Source organism: Pipistrellus hanaki, assembly GCF_964339955.1.
Source record: "Pipistrellus hanaki genome assembly, chromosome: 1".
NCBI classification, from domain to species: domain Eukaryota; kingdom Metazoa; phylum Chordata; class Mammalia; order Chiroptera; family Vespertilionidae; genus Pipistrellus; species Pipistrellus hanaki.
The window spans coordinates 155,097,396-155,125,119 of NC_140503.1; the positions used below are offsets into that span (position 1 = coordinate 155,097,396).

General features: G+C 38.3%; 1 protein-coding gene and 1 pseudogene across 2 annotated transcripts in view; both read right to left on the bottom strand.

Moving 5' to 3' along the window:
• The window catches only part of CCSER1 (coiled-coil serine rich protein 1), a gene marked incomplete at its 3' end in the record, with an annotated part of 1,087,168 nt that overhangs the window by 364,181 nt on the left and 695,263 nt on the right, over nt 1-27,724 (bottom strand). The window lies entirely within an intron of this gene.
• LOC311612574 (adenylyl cyclase-associated protein 1-like) lies at nt 2,555-4,633 on the bottom strand (annotated as a pseudogene). The gene is made up of 3 exons: nt 4,232-4,633; nt 3,494-3,968; nt 2,555-3,062 (listed from the first exon to the last, which is right to left on the bottom strand). The product of its transcript is annotated as an adenylyl cyclase-associated protein 1-like (transcript).

The window sequence follows — 27,724 nt, forward strand, 5'->3', positions numbered from 1 at the left end:
AATGTAAGTTTGTGGGCACATGTACATTTCATAGAGTTAGTCTGTGATTACTGTCACTCTAGGCTAACTAAAGTATTAATCAAGAGAGCACTTCCATGCCTCCAGTTTTCTAGCAGTTCTCATCGTGGTATACTGTGCAAATTAAACTCCTATTCCAGGGACTGGGGTTCTCATATTTTATGAGCTTCGATATGATGGAGTTCACCTTAAAACTGGCGTGTTTCCCGTGTTTCTAAAGTTCGTAGCTGGGGTGTCATTTGTGAAGATGGTGTTGATCCATTTCAGATGTGAGACTAGTCAATAACACAACACTTCTACTAAGACTTTATGTTATATTATTTCTGACGACCTGTACTTGTTAATCTAATTCTTAAATAGAAAGTTACTGACCCAGTTTCAGAAGACAAGTAACCTCAACCATGTCAATAAAAGGTGTATTGCTTTAGAATTCTCTCATGGTGGCGAACATCAATTCAAAGATGAATTTAGACATACATGACAGGCGTAGTGTCTACTGTATGGATTGTGGCATAGTGAAATATTTGAAAAAAATATTCCTTAGTTATAGTAGGCTAATTAATTAATGAATCTGTCTAGTACTGCTGTCTTTTATAGTCTTATCATGAAATATCAAAATAAAAAATACACTAGGCTAGTTCAAGAGAGAAGATTAATAGCTAGATATGATTATATACCAATCAATCTGTTTATAACTTCAACCCCGTATCTTTCCATAAACTCCATCCTCAACACTCCATTACAAAACCTGGCTCTCTTGCAAGTCCATGGGCATGTTAGGCATTCTTCTACCAGAGGCTTTGGATGAGGGACTAACCCCAGCTACAATTCTCATCACCTAGATATACATGACCCACTCCAACAGCTGCTCAAGTTTTTGCCGACTTAACTCTTCATTGAGGTCTGTCACCTCTTTAATGTTATAGTCTACCTCACCTCTAGGGATACTTAATACCTTTTAACATCCTGTATAAATGTATTATTATGTATTATCTATCATTCCACATTTGGACTTACATGCCATAAAGACAGGGATCTCTGCTGAATTATCCCAATTGCCCAAGTACTGCCTGGAGCATGGTAAATGTTAAAATAGTATTTAAATGTTTATTTGATGAATATTTACTTTTCTTTTTTGTGTATTAATTGACTCTATTTTCTGTATACCTTTAAGTATATCAATGTTTCTTCCCAAAGGCTTCAGGAAATAGTTAGTAGTTAAAGGAGAAGCTCTCTTGCAGCCAAAAGAAAATTGCACACTTTGGCACGTGTTTGTCCTGGAGGGGGACACCGAAGTTTCCATTAGTGATGCTGTGCATGATTCTTAGATAAGACCTAACACCAGCCTGCAGTGGAGGCTTCAGACCTTTCTTTATGGGCCCAGACAGAAGCCAAAAGCTGTTGAGTAAAACGGGGCAAAGGAGGCAGTGAGGATGGTTAACAGGCACCAAGAATGGTAAAGGAATAGCAGATTCCCTGGAATGGTGTGGTGGTTGTTTTCCTTTTTAAGTCATCTTTGTGGGAAGGTTCTGGGCAGGGATCCCAGGGAAAGAAAGAGTCAAAGATTCCTTTAGGTGGCCTGGGTGCAGCTGGTACAGGGGAATCTACTCTGTCAGGTTCAAGCAGAGCCAGGATGGAATGCAGGGTTAAAGGAGTACTTACAGCAAACAGTCTGGCTTCTAATGCTAGATGGCCAAGCATCAGCCTTTGGTCCAGTGCAACCCTGGCCTCACTTGTCAACAGTGAAAAATGAGTCTGTTTAGAAGAACCAGCTGGAATCACACCAGCTTCTGCCACCTTCATGCATATTTCTTGGAAAAGATTAATTTGTATGAACTTTCTCAGATGTTAATTCCTGGGAGTGCTTTATTCTTCCCAGAAGGCTTTTATTGGTGGAATAATCCCCACAGGATGAAAGCTAGAACACACCAGTCATGGTCTGCAGTTCCTTAGGAACGGGTTGGCATGTGGTTGAGCTCAGAGGAAAAAGCTGCATCTTCCTGTAGAGCAGTGGTTTTCAACCTTTCTAAAGCCTTGATCTTTTAATACAGTTCCTCATGTTGTGGTGATCCCCAACCATAAAATTATTTTCAGTTGCTACTTCATAACTGTAATTTTGCTGCTGTTCTGAATCATAATGTAAATATCTGTGTTTTCCGATGGTCTGAGGTGACCCTGCTAGCAGTTCTCAACCTGTGGGTCGCTGTCTTTTATAGTCTTACCATGTCGCGACCCACAGGTTGAGAACCGCTGCTGTAGATGATGAACTGACCTGCTATCCTACACCAACCCTCATCCTGAGGTATGCGTCAGTGAAGGCAGGTAGCTGTGTTTCTTAAAACAGAGGAGCAGTTCTAAGAGCAGAAAGGTCAAGGGAATCTAGCAAAGATCTGCCCTGATAAAGAGTCACCCTCAGGTGTGGGGGAGAGGGCAAGGGACCCAGTGACACTTCCCTTACTCAGCAATTCTGTCACTGCTGTGACCAGCTTCTTCCCATTCATTAGGTTCTCGTACTGCTCAGAGATGCAGGGCTCATTCAAGTCACTGCCTCTGTAGGAATTTGGACATTCATCTCAAGATTTGGTGCTGACTATCTCACAAGCTAGGAAATTCTGGCCCAGGTAAACATGACAGCCATCTATTTTGTTGATGGAAATTGCTGGCACTTTTTCCACTACCTGAACTCTGTCATCCCTATTATTGATTACCTCCATGATGCCTATCACATCATAGAACACCAGAGTCTCTTATAGTCATCTAATATAATGGAGTTAATTTTCTCTTAATTTGCAATGTCATATTAGCACACTTGTATTAGTCCATGTAAGCCACCTGGGTCAGCTCTGTGCAGACAATTACCAGGTTGGAAATGCTCTCCTGATTTTCCACTTTCTGATTCTTGCCCTCCAGTTCAAGGCAGAGCCAACTCCTACTTTGTGGCTGTTTCAGGGGATGGGCTGACTCCTGGTTTTGGTACAGAGAATAGCTTGGAGCTACTTGGTACTGGACCACTCAGAGCTTCCAGGGAAGGTGTAGAGAGCTGCCTGAGAAGGCACATGGACATTCTTTTAATTCTTATCAGCTGAGCCAGAGGGCACTGGCAGAATCCTATTATTAGTACTGATATATTATCTTTATCCATGTGCTTGGAATGAGGTACAAATAGGACCTTGACTAATCCAGATCTTGATATGCTAAATCTTGTACCAAAAAAATGAGGGAGTTACCCAGATCTTGATGAATAGGATCTGGGCACACCCGAAACTCCTTTTGACCTTAAACTTCCCCTTTGGAGATCAATAAATGTGCTGTGTTGTCTGTGGTGGGTGTGACTGCCTCTCTATCAGAGAGGTGGTGCCCACCTAGCTCCCAGCTTGATGAATCTATTTTTGCCTCCATGTCTCTTCTTTCTTTCTCTAATTTTTTAATCCCCAGCTCCTCCACTCAGGAACCTGTTGTTTTCCGTGTGGGACACCGAAAACAGAGAAAATTCCCACCAGAGGCAGGGTTCTTGTGAGTCTCCATCTCATCAGGGATATGTTTCAGGGCATGTGTGTTTCTCTCCTGATTAATCTGCTCAAACAGTCTGAGCATGAAGTGAAGACAGCTGACCTTGAACTGGTAGGGTAGGCTTTGGTGGGGGAGGTGGGCTTGGTGGGAAGGGGGGTAGGATTTGATCCAGCAGAGGGTCCAGATGGCATGCCACCTAGCTCTTCTGTCATGGGCCTAATTTTGCTCCAGGCCAGAACCACCATATGGAACTCTTTATCTTAAGCCTGCAGCTCTATCCACATACTCAAGTACTTTTTGGCCAGTCCACATGTTCTTATCCATATCTTTGTACTTCTTGAGACTTGGTTTGCATAAAACATGGCAGCATTTTTCATTTCTTTCACTTAAGAAACAGGCTTGGGAGCCATATCACCCAGCCCAGGGCTTGGATACTTTCCCTGATACCGTATAAGACGACCCCCTAATTTTTACTAGAACAGTAAAAATTCTACAGTACATGTTCTGTACCCGAAGCTACACTGTGTTCTAGTAAAAAGCCTGTTCAGATTGGCCAGAGTCAGAGAGGCGGTCTATTAAAAAAAGAACTGGTGTTGCCTCGGAAGTGGGGGGGGGGGGGGGGGTAGTCTTATACAGCGAATATAGGCCTAAACCTATGTTTTAACTGTAAAATTAGGGGGTCATCTTATACGCCGGAAAATACCGTAGCTTGGCAAGTAATTGAACAACTTGTTGCCTTGGTTCTTCTCTGGAAAAGTTACCACTTCTTGATCTGCTCTGAGATGGGAGCCAACAAATCAGGAAGCTGATCACCTGTTGGCTGCTGACACTGAGAAACTATAACCAAGAGAGCTCACTCCAACTTCAGCCCTGTACAGACCCTCTCCGCCTGTTTCTGGACGTCTCCTCCCATCTTTCCTGATCTTTAGGCACTTGGCCACAGGACTAGCTGGCAGTGAGTCAAATGTTTCCGCATAGAGAACGTATCCTGCTTTTGGAGCACGGTCTCCAGACCCACCGTGCATTCCAGAGGCACGGGATACACTGCCTCCAGGCAGCGCACAGCCCTCTCCAATCTCTCTACCAGGTTTTGCATGTCAGCCATAATGGACCACCTGCTTGGGCCTGTGGAAAGCCACTCTCATCCATGCATCTAAAGAGTTTTTCCCAATCTGTGCAGCATTAATTTATATTTGTAAGCTGTACAAGTGGTTCTGGCTTTAGCAATTATCAGATAAAATAGATTCATTTATTCGCATTAAACAAATCATTGAAAATCTAAAATTTCATTTGTAACTTTAGGGGTTTCAGCATTTTCTTATCACACTGCTTTTTGACAACTCCAAAGAAAGTGTGCCACACTTTTTATTAAATGCCTAAGCAATAATCACTCACAAAGCCTTTATAAGGAAAAGATTGTTGGTTTCAGAATATCCCTTAAAATATGTTCTCAACTGGACAGTGTCCTATTTCTATTAAGATGACAGTAATTATTTCAGGATAAAAAGCAAACTAACATATGAAAATTTAGAAAAAAAATTGAGTTTAATTAATATGAATAATATGGATTACAGGAATCTATCACAATACCTATTTATTCAGTTTTATCACATTTTAAAAAGGTTTGGCTCCAAAAGACTGAATGATCAAGTTACATATGATTATTTACCTACAATGGATTCTAGCGATATTCAATGGGTTTCCAGTACTGACACTGAGCCTGTTGATTCCTTCTTATTAAAGTAGGATATCAATAAAAATTCAAAAAAAGCTAAACAATGTTTCTATTTAACCTTTCCTTCCTCCCTGAGTGGACCACACTGTCCAACCTCTTTCCTGTGTTGCAAAACACTTCTCCATTTATGGTAGTCTGCCTGTAAATGTATTCTCATTTATCAGGATTGCTATTTTTTGCAGAAATCTCAACATCTCATTTCCTCAAAGTCCCCTGTAAGTAATGATCCTTTATGAATTATACTAATGGCCAGGTACATGGATTCGTGCACATTGAAAGGAAATTACTTAGAAGAAATATTTTAATATTGCTATTCATCCTTTCTCTATAATAGAAGTGTCAACCAAATTCATGATTGTCAATGAAAGACCAAAACACATGTGTGCGATTGGCACCAGTGAGAGCTTTATATGTATGGTGCATGTGCAAGTCAACTTAGCATTTTATAGATATAGAATAAACTTACTTAATTAGACCTGCTTTCTGATGTAGCTAAACTTTTTCCAGCCCAGTGAAGCACCCCAACTTCTCTTCCAGGTAATTGTGAGCAACACAGCAGTAAATATCAACACAAAGGAGATTATTATTTTAGATCACGCAGGGAGAACAGAGGGCAAAGTATTTAACTGTAGCAGTGTTTGACATTCTGTGCAGTGAGAAAACCTGAAGTCATTTTCAAGGTCCACCATATCTTACTTCTTTTCAGTCGGTTCAAGTTTTTAAGCTTTCTAAATCTCCATTTAGAATGAAAAGAAAATAGGATTCCACTGAGTCTCCTATCTACCTACTCCAGGACTTCTGTGAGGTGAGGTGAGGCATGGGAAAATGCTTCACAAACATTTGGTTAAAGTGTAAAATGTTTGCATCTGGCTACAAAGCAAGTTGTGTTCTTAAGCTAAAGAAACTGCAAGGAGGCTAGTTGTTGCTAGGGAGAGGAAACTGAGTGTTGCTACGTGATGTCATTATCTGGCACCCACAGTCACTGTTTCCTGGCTGGGCTGGGCTGTGGACCTGCATTTAGTGCCATGGGGGTCTCAGCAGCATTGGCTGTGATTTGGTGGGCTGTCACTCTGGGGTGGTGGCACAGCCTGTGTTTCACTTGGGGGAAGCCAAGTGTTGCTTTGTGGGTGCCAGGTCTGTGGTGTCACTTCTCTGTAAATGGCTAGTTTGCATCACAGCGGCTCCAGTGTTGAGTGTCTGCCCCCTGGTGGTCAATGCATGTCACAGTGATTGGTCAGATGAACACTTAGCATGTTAGTCTTTTAAATATATAGACTGGAGGCCTGGTGCATGAAATTTGTGTTTGGGGAGGGAGGCCCCTCAGCCCAGTCTGCATCCTCTCCAATCTGGGACCCTTTGGGGAATGTCCAACTGACAGATTAGGTCCGATCTAAGGACATCACTTCCACAATCCTGGACGGCTGGCTCCTAATCACTCACCTGCCTGCCTGCCTGGTTGCTCCTAACTACCCCCCATCCCTGCTGGCCTGGTCACTCCTCATGGCCCCTGCTGGGTCTGGTCACCCCACACAACCTGCGGTTCAGTTGTTTGGTTGTCCCTCACCAACCCCCTGCCGGCCTGGTCATTGGCAACTGTTTGTGAGGGCTAGAAGGTTAATTTTCATATTACCTCTTTATTAGATAGGATTGTTAAAGGGGCTTAGCACAATACTTACAGTTAGTTACTTACTACCAAGAATGGGTGTCTTATTCTACTTATTAGGTGCCTGTTCTCAATGCTGCCTTTTTTTCTTTTTTCTTTTTTCTTTTTTTCTGTGTTTGTAGGTTCTTTCTGGCCAAGACTCTTTATAATCTACCTCTGTGTTCTTTGCTTCACTGGAATGATCAAATGAAGAATGTATGTGCTTCTTGCTTCTGTAAAATGAAGTTTACTTTTTGGAAAGAAAAGTAAAGATAAACTGCCACTGTATAAAAGCACCGATTCAATTTTACCCAATGTTTACCACAATTAAACGTCAGCTCAAGGGCTTTAACTATTTGCACATTTCACAGTGACTATGTGGGTGACATGTCCATGAACAGCATCCTGTGCCAGACTCTCTTTGAGGCTCTGGTGCTAACACATTTAATCACACATATTTGTACACAAGGAGCTTTGGGTGATTTTTGGTAGTTTTAGCTAGTGAAGTTTAAGGAAATTTTAACACATTAGATTTGGGTGATTAGAAGGACAGCATTATTATATGAGAACCATTAGTCCATATAGTTAAATGAAACTGCCAAAAGATACAGAATTAAATATGTTGAATAAAAGTTTTCCATGTAAAGAGGTGCCTCAAGTACATAACTGATTATATTTTCTAAGACGGCTTATTATCTCCCCCGAAGCTTTTGAGTCTGTATTGCTAATATTGTCTCTCACTGAGAGTTGCTACTTACAATAACTAACAAAAGTGCTCAAATGTTTGTGGAGCTTTCCCCTATTAATCCAAACATTATTCAAAGGAGTCAGACTCATGGAGATCTTCAATCACTCGAGCCTACTGCTTTCCTTCTTATGCAGTTTTTCCCTAATTTCCTTCTGTTTCACCTTAGTGTCCAAGGCTCATGATAATCATCAGGATGACACACAAACCTTTCCACTTTCTTCCGCTGCTGTACTTCCCCAGCAGATCCTAGACTCTGGATATCAACTCCATGAGACATAGCTGCACCTAGTAACTTGCAATTCATTTCTGGTTAAAAATGAAGACTTGTGTTTAAATGTATAATTATGAAAGGACATTCAGAGACAGGACAGGCAGTTTTAGGGAAAGGGGAGGTCCACTGGAGAGGAATGCATATGTGATGTGAAGGAGATGGCTCCAAGGCACCAGAATGCTTTCATAGAGGATAGAGAGATGTTATAAGAGGAATGCATGTATTCACAGAGGATATAAAAATCTTGCAAGATGAGGGAGAGAGGAAATGGGGGAAACCAGGTGGGCTTTGACCTTTGAAATTGATACTCTGCAGAAGAATGACCAATTAGGAAAGCATGGAGGTCATAAATTAAGGAAGGGTCCATTCAGAAAGGGTCATGAAAAGACAGCTACAGCCTTTATAAACCTGGAGACAAAGAGACTCAGAACAAGATTCAGGTTTCTCCCATTTTAGAGAGAGAGAACAAGCTTTTCCCATTTGGGGATCCCTGCCCAGGGCATTCTCCTTTGGGAACCATTTCCCAGGAGGAGTTTGTATACATTTCCAATAAACTACACATTAAAAAAAATATTTTAGTCTTCTGACCAGGAATCTGGCACCGGGACATCCCTGATCCTCCAGGGGTGTCAAACTTTTTAAAGTGGGGGCCAGATCACGGTCCCTCAGAGAGCTGGAGGGCCGGACTATATGAACTACTAATCCCTACTGTAACACCTTGGCTGCGCTCACTGCCCAAAAAACCTGGCGGGCAGGATCAGACTCCCCTGGGGGCTGCATGTGGCCCGCGGGCCATAGTTTGAAGACCCCTGCGCAGCCATTTTTTTTTTTTCTGAAGAGCCAGCCCCTTTCAGCAGTCTATAGGCAACCAATACAGCCACACCCAGACTACACTCTGAGCAGTACAAAGAGCACAAAAAATCTGAATAGCCCCAAAGAGCCCTTAACCGGGGTGAAGAGAGGCTGTTCAGTCCCAGAAACTGATACAGCACTACTCCCATGCAAAGCCCTGTCAGAAACAGCCACTTGAGATATTAAGACTGACAGCAGGAAGACGGGATAAGTGGGCAGATTAGTCCTACCTGCTTGCAGTCAAGGCAGTGGAGATAGACACAGAGGAGTGGTGGATTGCTTAGATAGTCAACACAGTGCTGACTACCTAACAGGAAACTAAGAAGTGGCAGGCAGAATAGAAGAGTAAGTTCTTAAAGCACTCCACATGTGGCATTAAAACTCAGCTGAAATAAATGACACTTCACTTATTTTATTTTTATCTTTTATTAAAAAAAAGGTTTTCTTTATTTTGTTTTACTTTTTTGCATTTTTTGCATTCTATTTTTATATTTATTGTCATTTCATTTATTCACTTATATTTTTTCTTTCTTTTCTTCTTATCCACTAATTCTCTTTCTATATCCTTTGTACTGAACCAAGGTACTCCCTGTATTCATTCTATTCCTTAACTTTATTATCTGTATATAAGCTCTGCCTCTACAGATTCTTCCCCATCCCCTTTTTTTTGGGGTGTTTGTTGTTTACATTTTTTGGTTTATCTGTTTGTTCTGTGGTGTTTTCTCCATGGAGAAAACATATATATGGAAAATATATATATATTTTTTATATATATAAAAAATATATATTTTATATTTATATAAAATATATTTTTTCCTCTTCCTTTAGTGAGGGATGACAAGACAACTGAACAGCAGGCTCTGTTGGGGTGACCAGGCTAGTGGGGAGGAGCAGTTGGGGTGACCAGGCTGGCATGGGGGGCAGTTGGGAGTAACCAGGCTGGCAGGGGGGGCAGTTAAGGGTGATTAGGCAGGTGAACAGTTAGGAGCCAGCAGTCCAGATTGGAAAGGATGCAGGCTGGGCTGAGGGGACTACCGCCCCCCCACCCCCCACCCCCATGCACTGGGCCTCTAGTCAATAATAACCTTAAACATAACTGGTTTAAATGCTCAAATAGATTGATAGTGAAGGGATTGGGGGGGGGGGAATCAGGAGGAAAGAATATATACACTCCTATGTTCACAGGAGCATAATTTACAATAACTAAGATTTGGAAACAGCCTAAGTGCTCATCAGTAGAGGAGTGGATTGAAAACTGTGGTGCATTTACACAATGGAATATTATGCTCCTGTAAAGAAGAAGGAACTATTACCATTTGCAACAGCATGGATGGACCTGGAGAGCATCATGCTAAGCAAAATAAGGCAGTTGGAGAAAGATAAATATCACATAATCTCACTCATTTGTGGAATATAATGAACAATTTAAATTGATGAACAGAAATAGAGCCAGAGTCATAGAAGCATCAAACACACTGTCCAACCTAAGATGAAAGGCAGGGGAGGAGAAAGGGAGATTAGAGATCAGCCAAAGGACTTGTATGCATGCATATTAGCATAACCAATATACATAGACAATAGGGGGTGAATGTATGTGCTGGGGGGGTGGGGAGCGGCTGGGGAGAGGTAAATGGGGGAAAAGGGAGGCTTATGTAATATTTAAACAATAAAGAATTTAAATAAAATAAAAATATATAAAATATTTTAGTCCCTGAGTTTATTCTTCAAACTTGGTAGCACATGAACCCACAAGGGAAAGTCAGCTCAACAAGCTCCAAGTCTCAATTACAATATTGAAAACTGCTCTCATCATGCCCTCAAAAATCTTAATTCCTCCTACTCTAAAAAGGTTATAGAGCTGCTTGCTTCTTGTAATTATCTTCCCACCGTCTTCATAAGATCAATCAAAGGATTATATCCTTGCCATTCAAATCTCAGGTTAAATTTATTGTGTCAGAAGTTTTCCCTGAACACTGAATCTAAAATAGACATCAAGTTGCTTACTGCTATTCACCCAATTCGAATGCTCTGCTTAAGACTTATCAATTAAGACTATTTTCTCATTTATTTATTATTTTATATACTATTTCATCTCACTAGAATGTGAAGTCCATGACAACAAATGACACTTCCGTTTTGTAAAATTGTTTCTCAGGTACTTAGAATGCGATATGGCACTTAGTAGATGCCAAACAAATATTTGTTGAGTGAATATAATGAATAAACCTCTATAACTACTATTTGACTGCTTTTCCTAAACATGGTATTAACATGATATTTGCAATTCAAATTTATTCAGAAGAAAAATGAATTGAAGTAATTGGTGCCTTTCTCTCACTGATCTTAAGCAAATAACCTAAACCTCTGAGATAACATTTTATTTTCAGGAAAACTAGAAAACTGAACTAGATAGTGCTTTAGGTCTAAGTTACTGAAATTTTATTTTCTTTGAGAAAACTATATTTTATCCTTCTCGATTTTAATATTAGAGCTTTGTTTTTCAACTCAGGAGTTGTGGCCTTTCCCTGATTTAAATCTGTGTCTCAGCTCTTTTCTTTAAAAATTTCCCTCAACTATTTTAAGAGCTTTCCAAAAATGTTAATCAAGTATTTTTAATGATTTTTTTTACTTTGTAAAGTGGTATAACTTTCAGCATGTCTGTGCAAAGTGTCTACTTTTAAATATGGTACTCATAATGTAAACTAAATATTGTCTGAACAACTCTATTGAAGGCTCCGTGTTAAACAAATAAACCAGATTGTGTCAAAACCCACTGCTGGAGATCTTACTTTATTAAATAGGTTTATTTCAGTCATTATTAATTTCTAGTAACAGCAAAACCGAACAGAAAAATAAATGTGTAGTCTCAGACTATAAGCCAGAAAACACACCATAGCTTACATTTTCATCTGAGAGATCAATGTTCCATAATGCAGTTTAATGTCCTCTCAAACTCAAAGACCTACCTGAGAATAAAATGACAATTTCCATTTCCCCTTAGTGTCTACTCTAATTTAACTAAAATTTCATCATGAATTTTTGGAAATTGGATCTCTCTTGAAAATGTATGAACATTAAGAAGAGAAGGTTACAACTCTTCAGTGTATATTTCTATCCTCCCAATCTGATAATAACATAACATCTTTGCAAAGTCAGGTGATACAGATTTCCATTCAAACTAGTCCAGTGATTTGTCATAGTGAGAAGAAATTAATTAAATAAGTTATATGGCTACATTTGGCAAGGATTAGCCGGGCAGGATATACCATTTGGGAAAATATATTTTGAAATTAAATATGTGTATGCTCGTTGACTTTAATGATATTGTCCCCTGATTTATTCAACTTGAATGTGTAGTCATGGAAACGGTAGGCATTGTTTCTCATGAAATAAGCAACCTGACCACAGCTTGAAGGTCTAGGAATATTTGTATGACAGTGAACCTGTCAGAAATGGTATTCTTTAGTCTTAAAGATTTAAAACCACTTTGTAGCTTTGCTAATCAGAGACTTGCATAACTGAGAAACTTTGAAATTCCCTAGGGACTCCCTTCTTACCACTCCTGCCTCATCATCAGGGAGGGTACAATTTACAATAAAGAGGAAGGAGAGGTGAAGTCTTAATGCACCAGTGTGTTTTGTGTTAGCGCATGTGATTCTTCTGCTGATATTTACTTAATCAACCCTCCAATCCCTCCCTTTTATTTTCTAGCTTATTCAGTCATTCAACAAATTTTGTGTGTCTACTATGTGCTGGGACAAGACATATAAGGTATAGTTCTTATGTTGCATATCATTTTTTTAAATATGTAATCTATACTAATAATAGAGAAAGATTCAAATTGGCCATTCCTTCGCAACATCCACCAGCCAATCAGGAGTAAGTATGCAAATTAACCCAACAAAGCTAGTGGGTTAATTTGGCCTGGGCTGGGTAGGATGCTTGCATTGTCACCATCTGATGACACAGGCATTCTGCACTGCCCCAGCCACTCAGGGCCTCTGGGCAGCATGGGGAGGTGGGGCTGGAGCACAAAGAGGCAGCTCCAGGGCTGGGGCAGAAAGGCAAGGCAGTGCCAGTAGCCAGGGAAAGGAAGGCCCATTCTTGCACGGATCTTCATGCATTGGGCTTCTAGCATTACATAAAGTTTTATAGAATATGACATTAAAAACAGCTTTATAACTCATTTTTCCCATCTTTATTTTATTCATGAGGAAATTGAGGTCTAGAGATAGAAAATATTACTTTTCAAGATTACACTTAGTGAAGATCCATAGTATATAGAAGTAAGCAAATGTAGTTTATAGCTATGGGTTTACACTTGTATTACTTATTAATTATTACAGTACTTATTTGCATTATTTACATACAAATGATGCATATCCATAGGATAATTATCTATTCACTTCTGCTTTTTAAAATGTCTATTTCCTCTTATTCTTTTACTATGTTCTGGTTATTCTTTTTATGCAACGTGAATGACCTGGTTGAGAGAGTTACACTTTTCAGTTTGCCCTTTTCTGAATCACCTTCAACTTCAGATTCTTTAATTGTTCTCTGACACCATAGGAACAATCTTGGCTGCAAAGGAGGCCAGGTGAATCCCCAGGGTTTACTGCTCTGTGCTTCATTTCTCTTCTGTTGCTAACTGTGAGACCATTTGGCAAAAGTAGACTTAGCGCCTTAAGATAATTAGTTCTTCCTCAGAATGGCATGGTTTTTAGAGGAAAGTATGCAACATTTGTTTCAAAACCCAAATCTATCATTTGTAGAACATGACCCATTTTAGTGGTTCTCTGATATTTTTTGAAAATAGTTATCATGAATAATATTCTCTCCTTATGTTTTACTTCTGAATCATTTTTAATACTGCCCAAACATATCTTGCCCTAATTGAAGAGAAACTAAAAAACAAAACAAAACAAAAACACCTCAATGGAAAAACATAACTTACTACAACTTAAGTATAAAATAAAAACTTAGTGAAAGTGAATGAAAAATGATTAATGCTTTAATTATAGACTTTATATAGAGTAATTTCTTTTTATAGACATGAGTACACATTGCACCTAGCACTTAAAATAAATTACTACATATTGAACCTATAAAATAAATTACTACATATTGAACCTATCAGTATTTTGCTAACATTTTAACTCAATGATACTAATGTAGGATCCAAATATTAAGTATAAGAAGATGAGTAAAAATTTCATCATGATTAGGTGAAAGATCATTTATAATTTCTATACATATTTGTGCATCAGATAACGATCTAAGTCCAATAGATAAAAATATTTGTTAATATTTGTAATATAATTCCTCAAGGGAGTTTGTTTAAACATGCCAGAACAATCAGACCAGGTCTTGCTAAATTTTCTATATCCTCCTTTTTGTAAAGGTACTGAGACAAAAATCAAATCCATAGGGATTATAAACAATAAACAAGATATAATACTGTGACTTATAATAAGTATATATTTTGTCTTCATCCACAGTTCCTGGCACAGAGCAGCTAAAATCCTTCTATTTTCCTAAGTGATAAATATTAAACATAGGGTAATCACATGATTTTTTTTTTCAATTTTGTGAGAAATAATGTGCTACTTAATAGCCAATGGGGTAGTTCTCCTTTCTTTTGTGACATAAAATGAGTAAACCAATTATTTTGGTATGGAATTCAAAATCCTTGCAAGCTTTGCCCAGTTCACACTCCTGGACTCCTTTATAATTAATAGTATGATAATCTAAATATGATAATTTCCCATTATTATCATATTAATTATATAATAATGCATATTTCTGCATCACATTGTAGCACATCTAAATATACAGCGGTGTGCTTTCACAGCTCTGTGTTTGCTCCCTATAATGAGAATGTCACCATACTATCTTTGCCATAGAAATATTTAAGGATAATAGTGCTCAAATATCACTATCTCCTGGAGATTTAAAAATTCTTTTTAAAGGGAATGTATATTCCCTCTCCTTACTCTCCCTTAATCTTTTTACACTTATTAAAGCATTTTCCATGTCCTACTCTCTATGTGAAATACCTATGTGCATCCTTCTCAACTACTTTGTCCTTGGGCTTACCAAAGCACTATACTTTTTATTTTTTAACAGTGCGGAAGAGAACAGGCAAACAAGCTTTAATAAATGTGTGTCCTTAGTTATATCTAACCATCTTCATTTGTCTTTACAATGAGGGATGAAATTCCGAAGAAAATTTTGAAAAACCAGGCTTAGATCATTAGGATTCTTTCTCTACTGATAACACCATTATTTGGCCTTTTTATTCTGACAATAAATTGTATATTTTTATTCCAAGTCCTGACGCATTCCACTGTCCTTACACATTGGCATTGCAAACTCTATAGGAGAGAGTTTACATGTCGGTCTAATACTGCTCTTTAGACAGACCTGTGTAGGACTGGACCATGGCCGGTGCCTGAAAACTTGGCTTTTGACGTTTTCTGCACTGATAAGGCTGTTTTTGCATGCCTGGAGCACTGAATTCACTACACCAGCCTGATTTATGGCGGACATCTGTTTTCCTTCTGGGAATCAGGAACTTCTATGATTGTGCTGATCACACAGGCAGAGAAACCAGCTCCCAACAGAGACCTTGGACTGAGATTCTAACAGGCTTTTCTGGGCAGAAACACTGCATGCATGTTCCTGTATTTATCTGCTGGAGGCAGGAGCACGTTCTATGTGGCATCCTCAAAAAAGGAGGAGTTTCCATCCTGAGCCTGGATTCCTCCATGCACTGCCACTGTGGTTTTCCCCCTCCTGGTCCTGTTGGGCATCCTTTCACCGTAATAAACCATGACCGTGAGGACAATTGCCTCTGAGTTCAGTGAGTCCCTCCAGCAAATTACCAAACTTTCTTGGGAATGATGACAAAGGGAAGAACTAATTAGATATTGGCTTGTTACTTCTCTTAGCATCCTTCTTCCAGTCACTAGGATATTCTCATTTACGAAAGATGAATAACACTCAGTGTTATACAAAGAAAATTAATTGTCCTCTATGCCTCCTAATACTTCATTCTTCTATCAGTGTTATTCACAACACTGGCATCCTTTAAGCATGACTTTGCCTAGTTAAAAGATGAGAGAGTGAACGAAAACATAATTAAAATGTATCTTTCTAAAGATGAAGTTGTATTGTCAAAGATCCTGGGGAGATAATACAGAAGACAGAAAACATTACTGGGTTTTATAATCCAGTTACCATCCTGCTATTTCCCAGGCATGATACCTTAGGGAAATGTAACTTCATTGGAAACCAATTCTGAATATGTAACATGGGATAATAAGACTTCTCTGCCACTCTTATAGGACTTCTGAGAAGATGAAATAAGTTAAACTATGTTAAATACAGCCAAACATTATTATACTTAATTAGGATGTATTTTCTCTATAATTCATTATTTTAGGCTTAACCCTGGAAAAAGAATCAGGAAGATGAGGTTCCATTCCATTCTGACCTCCATATACAGAGCTAGAACTACACAGGCATGTGCCTTCATTTTGAGGAATGAGAGAAAGACTTAAGAGATTTTAAAAGGAGTTAAGATAAATAACAGTTGTTCAAGGGTAAAAATATTAGGACATGTCCATATGGCTAGAGAGAACACTGCAGAGTATGTGTAGTACACCTACTTTGTGTAGGTATATTGTGTTGTAGTATAATTCCTCTTGAATAATACCATAGCATTTTCCTATTCCTCTGCTTTGGCTAGAAAAACAAAACTTTATTAGTTTCTGTTTCATTTGAATGTAACTATTCATGATATAGCTAGATATCAGGTTTTCATTTAAAAATAACATATTTTTAATAATATAAATGTTAGTATTATTTGATACCTTATTATAGTCTCATAGAGTATTGAACTGAGCCTAATGAAATCATTGGTTATTTCTGGGACTTTGCCTTACAAGTTTACCTGGCTAATTTACATAAATCAGGGTGTACCCAAAAACAAAGTCCAACATCAGAGGTATGTAATATTGTGGTAAATCCTACCAGAGATTATATTTGTAGATTTTATTTTCCTCTTCTTTAGTGAGAGAGATAACAAAAGAATCATCTCAAAGTTGCCAAAGATAAAATGTCTTCAAGTGACGAGTCCAGTTTGCACTTGTATGAAATCTTTGAACACAGCTAAAGGTAGGACTGAAATTTTGAGGACTAAAATGATAATAATAACCTGCTTGGCTTTTAGATGTGAGTTAGCTCAAGAGATGGAGCAAAGTGCTTTGATGATGTACACTTATATGTGATCCCAATCAGTACTCCAGGGACCTCCTGGTGCCAGAGAGATCGCTGTGTGGGTCCTGATATAGTTTAGCACAAAGAGCTGCAACATCAGAGGACACAGTCTGAGAACCCTTTGTCTGAGATGAGCCCTGAAGTTGGGTATCCCCTGGAGGGATGGAGTAAGCCTGAACAATGAGCCAAATCACTAAAGCAACATCACAGATCCCCTGGGCTACACGTACCTGGGCACCACAACTGACACCCTATGATAGCAGGAATCAATGGAGGAAGTCCAATGCTCCTTCTGCCTGGGTAAAGAAATAAAATTTGATCCCTTTGGGGATGTAAATTCTAGGGTAGCCAGAACAAAAAATTATCAGACGTAATAAATGAATTCTGTAAAGTAGCAGGATACAAAATTAGTGCCAAGAAAACTATGGCATTTCTATACAACTATAATGAACTTACAGAGAGTAAGACTAAAAAAAAAAAAATAATCAAGTTACCACTGCACCAAAAAAAAATAAGATACCTAGGAATAAACTTAACAAAGGAGGTAAAAGACCTATAGGTGGAAAACTATAGGATATTGAAAAAAAGAGATAGAATAAGACATAAACAGATAGACTACGCCGTGTTCATGGAATCTTAGAATCAACATCATTAAGATGTCCATACTACTCAAAGCAATCTACAGATTCAATGCACTCCCCATTAAAATACCAATGGCATATTTCATAGACCTAGAACAAACTCTCCAAAAATTCATCTAGAAAAAAAAGACCCTGAATAGCTGCAGCAATCCCGAGAAAGAAGAAGAAAGCCACTGTTCTCAAAAAACCCTGGTACTGGCACAAGAACAGACATATAGACCAATGGAGTAGAATAGAGAACCCAGATATTGACCCAAACCACTATGCTCACTTAATATTTGACAAAGGAGGCAAGAACATACAATGGAGTTAAGACAGTATTTTCAATAAATGGTACTGGGAAATTTGGTCAGACACATGCAAAAAAAAAAAAAATAAAACTAGACCACCAAATTACATCATACACAAAAATAAACTCAAATTGGATAAAGGACTTAGACATAAGATGAGAAACCATAAAAATGTTATAGGAATCCATAGGCAGCAAAATCTCAGACGTATGTCGAAGCAATATTTTAACCAATACAGTTCATAGGACAATAGAAACTAAAGAGAAAATAAAAAAGGGGACTACATAAAAATAAAAAGCTTCTGCACATCAAAGGAAACCATCAACAAAACAATAAGAATGCCCACTGCACGGGAGAACATGCACTGAGTGGTCAGATTATTATGATCTCTGAAAACATAATAATCTGGCCACTCATTGTATATCCTATATAATAAAAGGCTAATATGCAAATTACCTCTTTGACCAGGAGCTCCATTAGCAGGCAAGCCAGCCAACTACTCATGTCTCCTTCCCCTGGCCAGGGAGACCCCACCCATGTATGAATTCATGCATTAGGCCTCTAATATAGATATACACTGAGTGGCCAGATTATTATTTGTTCAAAGATCATAATAATCTGGCCACTCAGTGTATTTGTCAATGTTATCACTGATAACGGTTTAATCTCAAACATTTACAGGGAACTCATTCAACTTAACAAAAGGAAGATAAAAAAAAAAATGGGCAATGGACATAAATAGATACTTTTTGAAGGAAGGCCAAGACAGATAAGAAAACATGCTCAAAGTCACTAATCATATGAGAGATGCATATCAAAATGACAATGAGGTACCATCTCACACCTGTCAAAATTACTATCATCAACAATTCAACAAATGACAAGTTCTGGTGAGGATGCAGAGTAAAAGGAACTCTCAAGCACTGCTGTTGGGAATGCAGACTGGTTCAACCACTGTGGAGAACAGTATGGAGTTTCCTCAATAAACTAAAATGTAACTCCCATTTGACCAAGTGATCCCACTTCTAGGAATATATCCCAAAAAAACAGAAACACCAATCAGAAAGGATATATGCACCCCTATGTTCATAGTGGCACAATTTACCATAGCTAAGATTTGGAAAAAGCCTAAGTGCCCATCAGCAGATGAGTGGATTAAAAACTATGTTACATCTTCACAATGTAATACTATGCTACGGTAAAAAAGAAGGAACTTTTACCATTTGCAACAGCATGGATAGAACTGGAGAGCATTATGCTAAGTGAAATAAGCCAGTCAGAAACAAAACAAAACAAAACAAAAAACTACATGATCTCACTCATTTGTGGAATATAATAATAACATAAATTGATGAACAAAAACAGATCCAGAGACAGAGCAGCTACAATTAGACCATCAAATCTCAGAAGGAAGGTAGGAGAGGGTGGGGGTATGGGGAAGATATTAACCAAAGAATTTGTATGTATGCATATAAGCCTCACTAACGGACACAGACATGAGGGGCATAGAGCACGAGTGGGCATGGGGGCAATTGGAGGATAAGGACACATATATAATATTTTTAATTAAAAAAGAAAATAAATAAATAAATAAATAAATAAATAAATAAATAAATGGAAGGCAAAATTTAACCCAGAGTCATTGACTTTCTGCTAACTGCACTCAATTTAAGAGATGTGTGATCATTTTTGCAACCTAGTTTTGCTAATGAGTAAATATGGTGTTTGAGATTTGTTATATTTACAGTGAAAGACTAGAAAGAGAGGAAGTATATAAATGTAAAAGATCCTATACAATAAGAATAATAGCTTAAATATTTCCTGTAGTGTATTTTGGCCTGAGGAAGAGTTGATGGCCCCCAGTCACCACTCAACCTAAATAAAATACTAGGTGCCACACAAAAGTAATCACAAAAACTTCCCTCATCTTGTATTAACTTAATAACAACTATTTATCAAATATATACCATAGCCAAAACAGGTTTGGCTCAGTGGATAGAGCATCGGCCTGGGGACTGAACGGTCCCAGGTTTGATTCTGGTCAAGGGCATGTACCTTGGTTGCGGGGACATCCCCAGTAGGGGTGTGCAAGAGGCAGCTGATAGATGTTTCTCTCTCATCGATGTTTCTAACTCTCTATCCCTCTCTGTAAAAAATCAATAAAATATATTATATTCAAGGGAGTTGGCCATGTTGTACTGCAATTAGGAGACACAAACACTATGCTAAGGAGCTTAAATTCTACCGCAGACGAAAGAAATTAAACAGTTAATTGCACACACAAATATGTTTGCTTACTCTTCTAATTATAATCATTGCTATGAGGGAGAAATAATAAAAACATTATCAGTGAATGACATACCTCTGTCAACATAAATTAGATCATAAGGGAGGATAAAACCAAACTTGGGCCATAAGGTGAAATACAGCTTGTTATACCTTCTGGGAAATTTGAGTTTAATTTTAACTTAGCCACAGAAAGAGATTGTCTCTCTCCTTGCTGAACCTTTACTCAGAGAAACATGAGAACAGTATTTCCTCTAGCTATTTCTTTCCCAGCCTAATTATGACACACAAAAAATAGATAACAGACAAAAAAAATAAAAAAGTGGATCCTTAGCTGTGTCCAGGGTATTGAGTTAACCTTGAAATTTGCCTCTTGTCCCACAATAAATTTCTTTACTATTTATGTGAATTTGAATTGGGTTTTTGTTATCTGCAGTTGAAAGTGTCTGCACTGATATAGCCTCGCACAAGTCATTTAACCTCATAATTTTTTTCATTTACAAGATGAGCCCCAAGGATATGAAGCTTATTATAAATATCTAATGAGATGATGCTTGTCACTGTGTATTTGCAATCTATAATCTCAAATACATTTTAAAACCATTATTATGAACAAAATATATAGTAATCAGACTTATGTTCATTCTCACTAAGTATCATTCCTATACAAACTAAAATAGTAAAAATATTCCTGGATACTGTTCTTCATATAGAAGTTTTCAGGAAAAAACTGATTTTTATTTCTCAATGGCAACTAACAACAATATAACTGAACATTTTTTGGAAATTTAGTATATTTAAAATCATTACTACATTTATTTTACAAAAGAAAGAGGAAGTCCCTAAGGGAGAATATGTGAAAAATATGAAATATGCTCCGTAAATAAAGGTGAACCATTTCCCATTATAATGTATCTGTGAGAAGATATAACTATTTATGCCATTATCAACCCCATCTAAATAATTGAACTGGGAAACACATGGTGTATTGGTAGAACACAGGGCCTAGCATTGAGGTTTGGGTACAGAAAAGCAGACGAGAGCAGAGAGCAACTAGCCAGCCTGAAGAGGCACAAGCATAGATGTGAAACGAGAGGCAGGAATAAATGAAGTAGAACAATGGGTTGTGGAAAAAGCTCCAGAGGTTAAGAACATTATCAATGACATTTTTAAGAACTTACATCAGAGAATTTTCCAGTAGATACGTAAATTCTAATGTCAAGTTTACATTTTATCTTCATAGCTTTGAAAATGAACACTTCTACTTTGAATGTACATTCTATTTATATTGCTCATTAAATTATTCCAGTTTGGCCATGGGTGAAAAATAGAATTAGGTTTTGATAAATTAATAGCTAATTGCTTTTTTATTTATTAAGTTTTATTTATTAACTAATAATTGTATTATTATAAGGTTAACCTTATAAATAATGATATTATTTATTATTAAAATTCTGAATATTTTCCAATCAATACTTTTTGTTTATTTTTACTTATCAATAGTTGATAATGCCCAATGCTCCTCAACCACATTACAGGAAAGAATATTGTTTTTAACATCATAATTTTGGGAGAGTAGGATTATTGCTGTTCATATGGAAAATAATACAATAATTAATACCACAAGAATAAGCTTTGTGCTTCATGTACTCACAACTGTAAAACTACTTTTGCCCCACCCTGTATAGCTGGCCGAATATTTTCCATCACTATTATAATGGTTCATGAGGAATTTTAAAGATATTAGGTAAAGGATGAAAAAATATGAGCTACCAAAATGTTAGTAAATCTTCCTGAATCAAACACGGACCTAAGCCTGGGGGGAAAAGAAGTTTCTTAAAAGACCACAACTAAAAGACTGATTGAGTGATTGTTCAGCAGCCTGAACTATGGCAAGAAAATCGATCCTAGAGAAAAAAGCAATTACTATTGTTGGGATTTCAGAACTGATAGTGGTCTCTGTGAACCTGTCAATACTCAGAGGAATGAGGAGGTTTTTAGAGGTTTTGTAACACAGGCTTATTTTTTTTTTCCCAAACTCTGATTATCCAAAAGCATATAAGCATGTTTTAATATAGGACTTAACTGATCTTACATAAATGTCTTAAAGAATAAAAATAATTGCCTAATATAGATTGGATTAGTTATTCTAAAAACTGAAAAGTAGCCTTCTAAAATGAAACAATAACTGATAGGCCTCTAGTAAAAATTTGAATTCTTATCTGTTTGTTTCATTATGACTTCTGAGTTTATTTTTCTCTCTTGCTAATAAAATTCCTGCTATGTTGCTTTCATTTTAATAACAAAGTACATGCATCTTATTAATCATATTTTGTACTCAAATATTTTTATTCAAACTACTGAGTTATTATCAAATTATTTCCATAATAGAAAGAGATTCAGTATTCAAAGTTAGAATTGCTACTTTGGAGATATATACATATTAGTTAAATAAATGAACACAGATCAAATCATTTTTTTAAAAATATATTTTATTGACCTTTCACAGAGAGGAAGGGAGAGAGACAGAGAGCCAGAAACGTCAATGAGAGAGAAACACCGACCAGCCGCCTCCTGCACACCCCCCACTGGGGATGTGCCCACAACCAACGTACATGCCTCTGACTGGGAATTGAACCTGGGACCTTTCAGTCCGCAGACCGACGCTCTACTATTGAGCCAAACCGGTTTCGGCACAGATCAAATCATTTATTAAATGCATACACACACTCTAACATAAATGCCTTGGTTCAAAAAAAAAGAAACTTTTTTCATTAAATACAAGCAAACTCAAGAACTGGTGAAATTTAGGGAATTTCTATGAGTAATATACAGAGAAAATAAACCATACTAGGATATGACAAAAAATACAACTGTTCCCAATAGTGGTTCTTTGGAAATCTTAAAATACTACCCAAGTATTATAGTATTCTTTCAAATGCAACCACATTTTTCTTTCAAAAACCATACATCACTTTGCACCACTAGTAAACATTTCTTATTATTGTATAGGGAATATATTTGGTATCCTGTTTTTGGAGAAAAAATGACTGTGGGAATTATTATAGAGCAAGATGCAGAGTATAATAAATCAATCTGTTAAATTCCTCATTTGGGGGAGGGAATGTTGCTCAAATAGAAACCTAGTTCAGTTCCCAGATCCCCCACTTAAGCTATGTAAGCCTGAGCAAGTTACTTACATTTTATAAGCTTCAGTTTTCTCATCTACAGGATGGAAAAAATCATACTTAATAGTGTTCCATAAACTAATACGTTCAACTTAGGGCTTCTAAGACTTATCTAAGGCCTCCTAAGGCAAAGCTGACTTCTTGAAAGGAAGAAAAATGTGCTTTTCTGTTCTTGCAGGCAAAAGAAAAGAATAATAGGAGGAGTATAAGACTTCTGGGTAAAAAGGGGGTGACGTAATATTTGAGTAAATAAGAATAAGCATGCAAGATCGGAAGGCTGACCTAAAACAAGTATCATTATGATTTTTTAAAAAGTAAAAAACTCATCTGGAAATGAGAGATTCTTGTCTGAACACCAGAACATCTTAGTTGTATAACAGAAAATAATCTAAGATATAAGACCCTGGGCTTATAAAGAGAAATACTTTTTTAAAAATGTATATTTTGGGGGAATGAAGATGGTGGTGAAGGTAAACACACCTAATCTGCTGCCGTGCACAACAATTTCAAAAATAAAACTATAAAATGAACGTCTATCATCCTAAACCCCAGGGAAAGCTGGCTGAAAGGAAGCCCTACAACTAGACTGAAAGAGAAAGAGGAGAATTCAGGGCACAAGCACTGAAAATCTGTGGTAGGTGTTTATGGACACAATATGGCTGGTGGTGGATCCTGGCTGGAGGATGGCATTGTTTTCTTCAACCCGAAGAGAGACAAGCTCCCAATCTCTCTGAAATCTAGTTTCTGGGGAGAGGCTAGACTGTCTGCCATCGGGTGAGAAAGTGGGGGTGGCTTGCTTGCAGAGCTTCGTGCAAGAATATTTGTTTGCTGTGCTGTGGTGCGAGACATGGGGAGACATTGAAAGAGACGTGGAGAAACTCAGGGACTTGGGGACTCGGAGAGGAGAGGCAGCTGATGGGCAGCCATCCCTGTTGGCCATGCCCCAGCCTAGTGACACCTTGAGACTCCACCCCTCACAGCCTACAAACACGCCCAAGCTCCAAGCAGTGGCTTATGCATATGAATGGCCCTCTCAGTTGCACTTTAACCTAGCAAAGGAGAAGAGGACTGTGTTTCTTGCTGTAGCTCCTGCAGGGAGGCCACAGACAGTAGTTGAATCGCACCCCATTGGAGATCCAGAAGCCAGTGTTCCTAGTGCTCAGTTTTAACCCCTCACACCCATAAGTCACATTTCAGAGGACTCAGTGAGCACCAAAGACCAACTGAAACAAGGCATGTCTCCAGTGCAGCAGTTCTTCCTTTATAGACACAGCAGGCCCCCACAGACAATTGGCCTGGAGTCAATTCTTCCCAGTACACCAACAGCAATCAAGGCTTAATTACACCAAGACTTTGCACTCAACCCACAAAGGGATATAGCAAAAGCGACCACCTCAGGTGATTGGGAAAGCTGAGCTACTGACCGCTATAGGTCACTGACCACACAAAGCCACTCCATCAACACAGGGAGGCAGCCAAAATGAGGAGACTCAGAAGCATGTCACGAATGGGAGAGATGGAGGAAAGTAAACTATTGGATGACACAGAGTTCAAAATCACATTTATAAGGTTACTCAAGAATCTTCTCAAAGAAACTTGAGAAACTTGATTAGACCTCCAAGAAGCTTTGTGAGATCTTCAAGGACCTTAATGAGAATACCAAAAAAAAAAAAAAGGAAAAGGACCAACCAGAAATTAAGCATACACAATCTGAAATAAAGAATATACAGAAACTCAACTATAGATCAATGTTCCCCAAGAATCAAAGCAAATATCTGGAATATAAGGAAGCAAAACTCACCCAACCAGAGGGGCAAAAAGAAAGAAGATCCAAAAGTGTGAGGATAGCATAAGGAGCCTCCGGGACTGCTTAAAGTGTACCAACATCTGGATTTTTGGGGTGCCAGAAGAAGAGAGCGAGCAGGATATTGAAGGTTTATTGGAAGAAATAATGACAGAAAACTTCCCCTACCTGGTGAAAGAAATAGACCTACAAGTTCAAGAAGTGCACAGAACCCCAAACAAGAGGAATCCAAAGAGGACCACACCAAGACACATCATAATTAAAATGCCAAGGGCAAAAGACAAAGAGAAAATCTTACAAGCAGCAAGAGAAAAACAGGAGTTACCTACAAAGAAATATCCATATGACTGTCAGCTGATTTCTCAACAGAAACTATGCAGGCCAGAAGGGAGTGGCAAGAAATATTCAAAATGATGAACAACAAGAACCTACAACCAAGATTATTCTAGCCGAAACTGGTTTGGCTCAGTGGATAGAGTGTCAGTCTGTGGACTGAAAGGTCCCTGGTTTGATTCTGGTCAAGGGCATGTACATTGGTTGCGGGCACATCTTTGGTAGGGGGGTATGCAGGAGACAGCTGGTCAATATTTCTCTCTCATTGACATTTCTAGCTCTCTGTCCTCTCCCTTCCTCTCTGTGGAAAATCAATAAAATATATATATTTTTAAAAAGATTATTCTACCAAGCAAAGCTTCAGAATTGAAGGTCGGTCAGATAAAGAGCTTAACAGACAAGAAAAAGTTAAAGGAGTTCATCAATAACAAACCAGGATTACATGAAATGATGAAGGGTATTCTTTAAGAAGAGGAAAAAGAAAAGGGTAAAAATAAAAAATTATGAACAACAAAAAGACATCAAATACATACCTACCAACAAGAGAATCTAAAAATCAAGTGAATAAAAAATCTGAAGAACAAAATGGACTGGTGAATACAATAGAATCAGGGACATAGAAAGGGATTGGACTAACAATTCTCAGGGGGAAGGGGGTTTAAAAGGTGTGGGAAAAGATTGGACAAAAATCTTACACCTATGGATGAAGACAGTGGTGGGGATAAGGGCATGGGATGGGGTTGGGGAGCTATTGGGGGGTGGGGGGAAGAGGAATACCTGTAATAATCTGAATAATAAAGACTTAAAAATGTATATTTTATTGATTTTTTTACAAAGAGGAAGGGAGAGGGATAGAGAGTTAGATACATTGATCAGCTACCTCCTGCACATCCTCCACTGGGGATGTGTCGGCAACCAAGGTACATGTCCTTGACCGGAATCTAACCTGGGACCTTTCAGTCCATAGGCCAACGCTCTATCCACTGAGCCAAACCGTTTTCGGCAAGAGAAATAATATTAAGTTTTCTTTAACATGAAACAGGGAGGGATGGAGATGTTCTAATCAGAGATTTGGCATGAATGATCCTTATAAAGTTGTTTTGAAGGGCCAGAAATATATACATTTATACACATAAATAATTATGGTCTTATATTGATTGAATGAAACAATAGTCATTGTATAGTCGTTCTCATACTGACAGTCACTCTCAGCCTGATCTATTTCCCCTCGGCATAGCCCTGGGAGATCTCAATCCGGAGAATAGGTAAATTTGTTCTTCAAGCAAGAGCAAGATTCAAGAATTACATATGCAAACATTAAAGAAGGTGCATAGGAAGAGCAGCTTTTAGACTTTCAATTTCCAATTGCCTTTCAGGGAAGACCAGAAACAACTTTTCCTGCAACTGTTCGCTGTTGTTATAACTCTGTAACGGCCTAATTATGTCAGCCTCCTTTCTGTTCTCCTGATATAAAGCAATAAAAGCTCTCTGTTTAAAAAGAGCAGAGGGAAGTTAGGAATACTGTATCCTCTGGAGTATTATTAGCACAGGATTGCAGCTTGAAAATAGTTGGTGTTCTCCATGAATAGATAGGCAAAAGACCAAAGACTGGGAACATAGGGACAGAAAGAAAAATATCAATAAGAAGTCTGCCTAGGAACGGCCAGGAATCCCTAGGTTTGGAGAATATCTGTGAATATGATGTCAGTCCCTGTTATTATATGTCAAAAATATAAAATCTAACTTCATGGAATTCTCATTTCAAAGTGATAGAACAAGGCGTAAGATGATAACTTTTGTAATTGCTTCCCTCTTCCATATGTCTAAATTGACTGACAATGCAAAATTGGAGAATGTTGCCCTGTGGCTGACAGGGACAGGAGGTGTGTGGAGAAATCATGCCCATTATAACTTACTAGAGGCCCTGTGCATGAAATTTGTGAATGGGTAGGGTCCATATGCCTGGCCTGCGATCAGGGCCCATCTGTGGGTTGACTGGCGGGAATATCAGGGCCCCAGCACACACCCATCTTGGGTGGTCTGGCCCTGGCTCGCTCACCAGCCCTGCCCACAGCTAGTTGCCAACCTCTGGGGGGTGCTAGCCTCCCACTGGCACCCACCTTGTC